Below are 5,904 nucleotides of genomic sequence, written 5' to 3'. Positions count from 1 at the left end.
GACCGTGACGACGGGCGAGGGCTTTATCGTCGAGCCCTCCGACGTCCTGATCACCCGGGTGGAAGTCGCCCGGGGAAAAGAGAAAGTGCCCGAGCAGGGCGTGAGGGAGGTGGGCGGCATGAAACGCCGCCGTGAACAACGCAGCCCGAGCCCTCCGGTCAGGCGAGATAGGGACGCTTCGTCCATATTGGCCCGGATTGGCAATGCGGGCCGGGCCAAAGAAGATCTGGGGAAGATGACCCCCACACAGGTAGCCGAGAGGATCGGCTATGATCTGGCCGAGGTAAGCCTTTTTTAGCTATCCATACTTTGTGCAAGTGCCTTCGACCGGGCTAACCCCGACTGTTTTGCCTTTGCAGATCTCCCGAGCGGCCCAACTACTACAGGGTCGGGCCATGCTGGCCGAGGAGGCCGACCACCATAAGAAGACGGCCGCCCGTCGCCTTCTGGAGGTTAAAGAGCTCCAAGCCGAGCTCGAGAAGGCTCAAAAGGCCTTAAAGAAGAGCGACGAGGACCGGGCCCTGGCGGAGAAGGTTGCTCATCGGGCAATCGAGGAAGCCAAACAGCTGAAGGCTCAGCTTGGTAACCCAAGCGAGTTGGCGCAGGCGGTCTTCAAAGACAACGACTCCGGCTCGGCCTTCCTCACAGCAGCCCGGGGGACAAAGGTCGGGGAGGACCTGATCCTCTCATTCGGGCGGTGGGCCTTCAAGGCCGGGCAGCGGAAGATGCTCGAGCGGGCTCGTACCCGGATGGAGCAGGCTCTCGAGGGGGAGGACCTTCAGCTGGTTCTCTCGACGCTGCCCCCGGACTTGGCTGATCCCGGTCCTTCTCCCTTCAGCCCCAAAGAGAAGACACCTGAGCAAGGCGGGTCCTCTGCGGCCGCCGCGAGCGAGAAGGAAGCTGCCGGAGCTCGGGAGGCTGTTGGAGCTCGGGAAGCGAAGAAGTAGGGATAAGCTTCTGTTTTCTTTTTTTTTGTAAAGGGATACTGATCGGGAGCCCGGTCCCGAATTTTGTACCGGGCGCTTTTGCTGATCAATAAAATTAATTTTTTCGTCAAACTTGTTCCGTTCGTCTTCGAGCACACCCTGATCTCCATCGCTCGACCGTCCGGACTTCAGGCCCGGTCTTGCAATACTCGACCCTGCTAACGCCCGACCTTAGGGCCTTATGGCTTGGTCGCGCATCTGATGTTTCGTCGTGGAATTGGCCAATCCGACCGAGTTTACCCGATCTCCCGGCCTTGACGATTTTTTGAAAGTAGACTCGTCATAATATTGACCTACCCGACCAAGTTTACCCGGTCTCCAAGTCTTGACGAATTATCCGAAAAGAAAGTAAGCCCCACGGTCAGGATATACCGAGCGATATGGGCCGATCAACCCTTCATTTATCCCAGCCCCCACACTATTGTGCCCTCGAGGCACGAGTGGGTGCGATAGTGGACAGAAGTTGGACGGATCGGGGAATTATGCTGAGAGCTCCTGGCTTCCCCGATCAATGGCGTGACTCAAATGTCCGCCGATATGGAGCGCATCTGACCGATCGATAGATTCGCCCGGTCGGTGTAGCTTGAAGATAAATTGATCTGCATGCACTGAAGGTATAGAAAATAACCGATCGGGCCGCCGTATGCAAACGGTCGTGCAATCACCGATCGTATATACATTAAACCTTCCCGCTCGCAGGCGGTTAAGTAAATATTTGCAAACATAGGAATTTAATTACAAACGACGACCGGGACCTACACGCAGGTCAAGCCCCCTCTTCGTCTAAAGATTACAAAAAAGAGGCTTAATGCCTAAACATAACGAGGTGCTCGGAATTCCAAGTCCCCTCGATTACCCGACCAGTTGTCGTCTCCAGTCGGTATGTACCCGGCCGTATGACCGCACTGATGATGTACGGCCCTTCCCAGTTTTGAGCTAGCTTTCCGCCCTCCAAAGGTTGACTGGCCTCCCTTCGTCGTAGAACATAATCTCCAACCTGAAAATAATGAGGGTTGACCCGAACATCTTTAGAACTCTTAACGCGCTTCTGATACTCGGCCATGCGCCGAGCGGCTAGCTCTCTTTTTTCTTCGACCCCATCGAGATCCACCGCCATAGCATGTTCATTCTCCTCGGCATTGTAGGTTCTTTCGCGATCGGTCGGGATCCAAGCCTCGATCGGGAGTCGGGCTTCAGCCCCATAAACCAGGGCGAAAGGGGTCTCCAAAGTAGCTTCCCTCGGGGTCGTCCGATAAGTCCATAAGACATATGGCAACTCATCGGCCCAACTACGACCAGCCGAGTATAACTTCTTTTTCAGACCTTCCAAAATCGTCCGGTTCGCGTTCTCCACTTGACCGTTTCCCTGAGGGTAAGCCACCGACGACCGGACGTGAGTCGTCCCGATCGTGGCCAAGAAGCTCTGGAAATATTGGCTTACGAATTGGCGGCCGTTGTCGCTAATGAGATGCACGGGCACACCAAAGCGGGAAACCACGTTGCGCCAAAGAAAACGAGCACATTGCTGAGAGGTGATCGTAGCTAAGGGCTCGGCTTCTATCCACTTGGAGAAGTAATCAATGGCGACGATCACAAACTTTCTCCGGCCAGAGAGCTGAGGGAAAGGGCCCAAGATGTCTACCCCCCACCTCGCAAAAGGAATTGCGGTCGTGACCGGCTGATAAAAGGTTGCCGGTCGTCCAGGCATCCGGGCGTACAGTTGGCACGTCTCACATTCCCGAGCTAACTTTTCACAGTCTAGCTGGAGGGACGGCCAATAGTACCCGATCAGCATGATACGACGGGCCAGGGATCGGCCTCCTTGATGTGAAGAGCAAATTCCCGAGTGCAGTTCCTTCATAACTAACTCGGCCTCAAATACGGTCAAGCAACGCATGAGGGGGCCTCCATATGATCGCCGATATAGACGACCGTCCAAGACTTGGAACCTTGGGGCTCTAAGCTTGGCCTTCCGAGCACGCTGTGGGTCGTCCGGGAGGCGACCGTGCTCGAGGTACTCCTTCAGATCGGTGATCCAACTGTCTTCTACCGGTTGGATGGGATTGACCGGTAGGCGATGAATGCTATGTCTCGGGATCACCAAGATCCGAGCTATCTTCGACATATGTTCCGGGGCGTCTTGAGCTAATTTGGATAAGATATCCGCATCGGCGTTATCCAGTCGGGGTATGTGCCGGACGGTATATCCCCGGAACTGAGCGAGCTTCTCCATGGCAAGGTCTCGGTATAACTGCAAACGCTCACCATTGATTTCATAATCCCCGAGAACTTGCCCGACCACGAGCGCGGAATCTGTCTGAGCTCGGATGTACTCAGCCCCCAAGTCCCGAGCGCACTGTAAGCCGTTAACGAACGCTTCGTACTCGGCTTCGTTGTTAGTCGGGTGGAACTGGTACATGAGAGCAAAATAGACCTTGAATCCTTCCGGGCTCGTGACCACCACTCCTCCTCCTGCCCCTTTCTTGCTACTTGAGCCATCTGTAGCCAGCGACCACCACTCAGCCTCGGGATCCGCAACCTCAGGAGGCCGGGTATCCCGGGCGGTGCACTCAACCAAGAAGTCCGCAAGAGCTTGCCCTTTAATAGCCGGTCTTGGTCGGTATTCGATCGCGTACTGGGTCAACATTAACGCCCATTTGACTAGGCGACCTGATGATGAAGCGGTTCGGAGGACTGGCCCGATCGGCTGATCGGTCAATACGCGAATTGCTCGACCTTGGAAGTAGGGAGCCAACTTCTTCGCGGCAGTGTATAAGGCATAGACGACCTTCTCTAGCCGGGAATACCGGAGCTCGGGACCATGTAGCGCGTGGCTTACATAGTACACCGGTCGCTGGACCCCTTCCGGATCGGTTCGGCACAACACTGCGCTTACTGCGCGATCGGACACAGCGAGGTACACGTCTAGCTCTTCTCCGAGCTCAGGCTTTGAGAGCACGATCGGTGACATGAGATACTCCTTCAGCTCATCAAAAGCCGCTCGGCATTCTTCGTCCCAGACGAATCCATTAACTTTTCGCAATACCTTGAAGAAAGGTAAAGCGCGCTCGGCTAGCTTGGAGAGGAACCGGCTGAGGGCTGCCAACCGACCGGTCAATTGCTGGACTTCTCGAACGGTGGAAGGTGGCTGCATGTCCAGAATCGCTTTTACTTTGGCCGGGTTAGGCTCGATTCCTCTCTTGGTCATCATATAGCCGAGGAACTTGCCGGTCTGAACCGCGAATGTGCACTTGGTCGGGTTCAGCCGCAACTGGTACTTCCTCATGATCTGGAAGCACTCCCGGAGGTCCCGAGTGTGGTCGGATCAGTCCCGACTCTTGACCAGCATGTCATCGATGTAAGCTTCCATCGTTCGGCCCAGTAGATCGGCAAAGAGCATGTTGACCATCCTTTGGTAGGTCGCTCCTGCGTTCCGGAGGCCGAACGACATCACTCGGCAACAATACAGCCCATCCGGGGTCACGAAGGCTGTCTTGCTCTCGTCTTCATGGTGCATCATGATCTGATGGTATCCCTTAAAGGCATCCATGAAGCTCATTAACTCGGCCCCGGCCGTCTCGTCGACCATCTGGTGAATGCTCGGTAGAGGATACGGGTCGAGCGGACAGGCTTTGTTGAGGTCCGTGAAGTCGATGCACATCCTCCATGCTGGGGGCTTAGGAACAAGAACGATATTTGCCACCCACTCGGGATAGACTACCGGACGGATGTGCTCGATCGCCGCCATCTTTTTGACTTCCTCCCTGACAAATTCGCGGCGATCGGAGGAAAGGTGTCGTGTTTTTTGCACGACCGGCTTAGCTGCGGGATCGACGGCCAATTTGTGACAGATGACCGACCGATCGATTCTGGGCATGTCTTCGGGCCCCCACGCAAAGATATCAGCATACTCCCGGAGTATGGCCAAAACTTCCGCTCGAAGCTCGGGGGTGAGGGCCCGGCCAATCTTGATCTTCCTATCCGGGTGATCCTCAGATAGGGGAACTTCTTCTATTTCTTCGGAAGGCTCGGGCTGCTCCTTCCGTTCCTTAGCCTCCTCTTTGGCTATGGTGTTCACCCGGGAAGATGGACCGGAGTCACGTCTATTGACCGCTCGGGTGTAACACTTCCGGGCGGATTGGACATCGCCACGGACCACGCCGACCCCGTTAGGGGTGGGGAATTTCATGCACAGGTGGGGCATAGAAATTATCCCACCGATCTTCATGATGGCGGGTCGGCCCAAGATAATGTTGTGGACGCAATGGAGGTTGACCACAACAAATTCCAGCTCCGTCTGGATCGACTTTGGAGGTGCGCCGATCTCTACCGGGAGCGTTATTTTTCCCTCGGGGTAAATAAGAGCCCCGGTAAATCCTGACAGTGGTACACCGACCGGAGTCAGCTCCTTCCTGTCGAGGCCAAGCTTCTCAAACACGTCCAAGTATAGGACGTTCACACTGCTGCCCGTGTCAACCATAACCCTCTGGACGTCTGTCCCCTTAACGTCAATCGTGACCATGAGCGCCTCCATGCCGTGGTCGCTGCTGGTAGGTTGGTCCTCGAGGGTGAAGGTTATGGGTTCCATCTTTTGCCTCTTCCCGGTTCCCCGGGAATCCACTATAGCGACCGGGCAATTAGTCCGCAGTCGGGAAGCATCCTCCAGTCCACCAAAAATGACGTGGATGGTAGGCTTTCCGGACGGGCGGTCGGTTGTACTGGAGGGGCGGCGGCTGGAGCTGTATAAGCTGGCGTATATGGTGGATAGCCAACCGGGGGGGTGTAGCACATCGGTTGGCCTGGCCAATACCCATACGGTGGAGGTGGGACCGGGTATGGATACTGGGCGGGATACATCATCGGCTGCTGCTGGTATGGCAGACCGGGTGTTGGGTACCCCGGTTGTATGTAATTCACC

The sequence above is a fragment of the Ipomoea nil genome, unplaced genomic scaffold (assembly GCF_001879475.1).
Source record: "Ipomoea nil cultivar Tokyo-kokei standard unplaced genomic scaffold, Asagao_1.1 scaffold2823, whole genome shotgun sequence".
Classification (NCBI taxonomy): Eukaryota; Viridiplantae; Streptophyta; class Magnoliopsida; order Solanales; family Convolvulaceae; genus Ipomoea; species Ipomoea nil.
Note: the sequence above shows the minus strand (reverse complement) of the source record.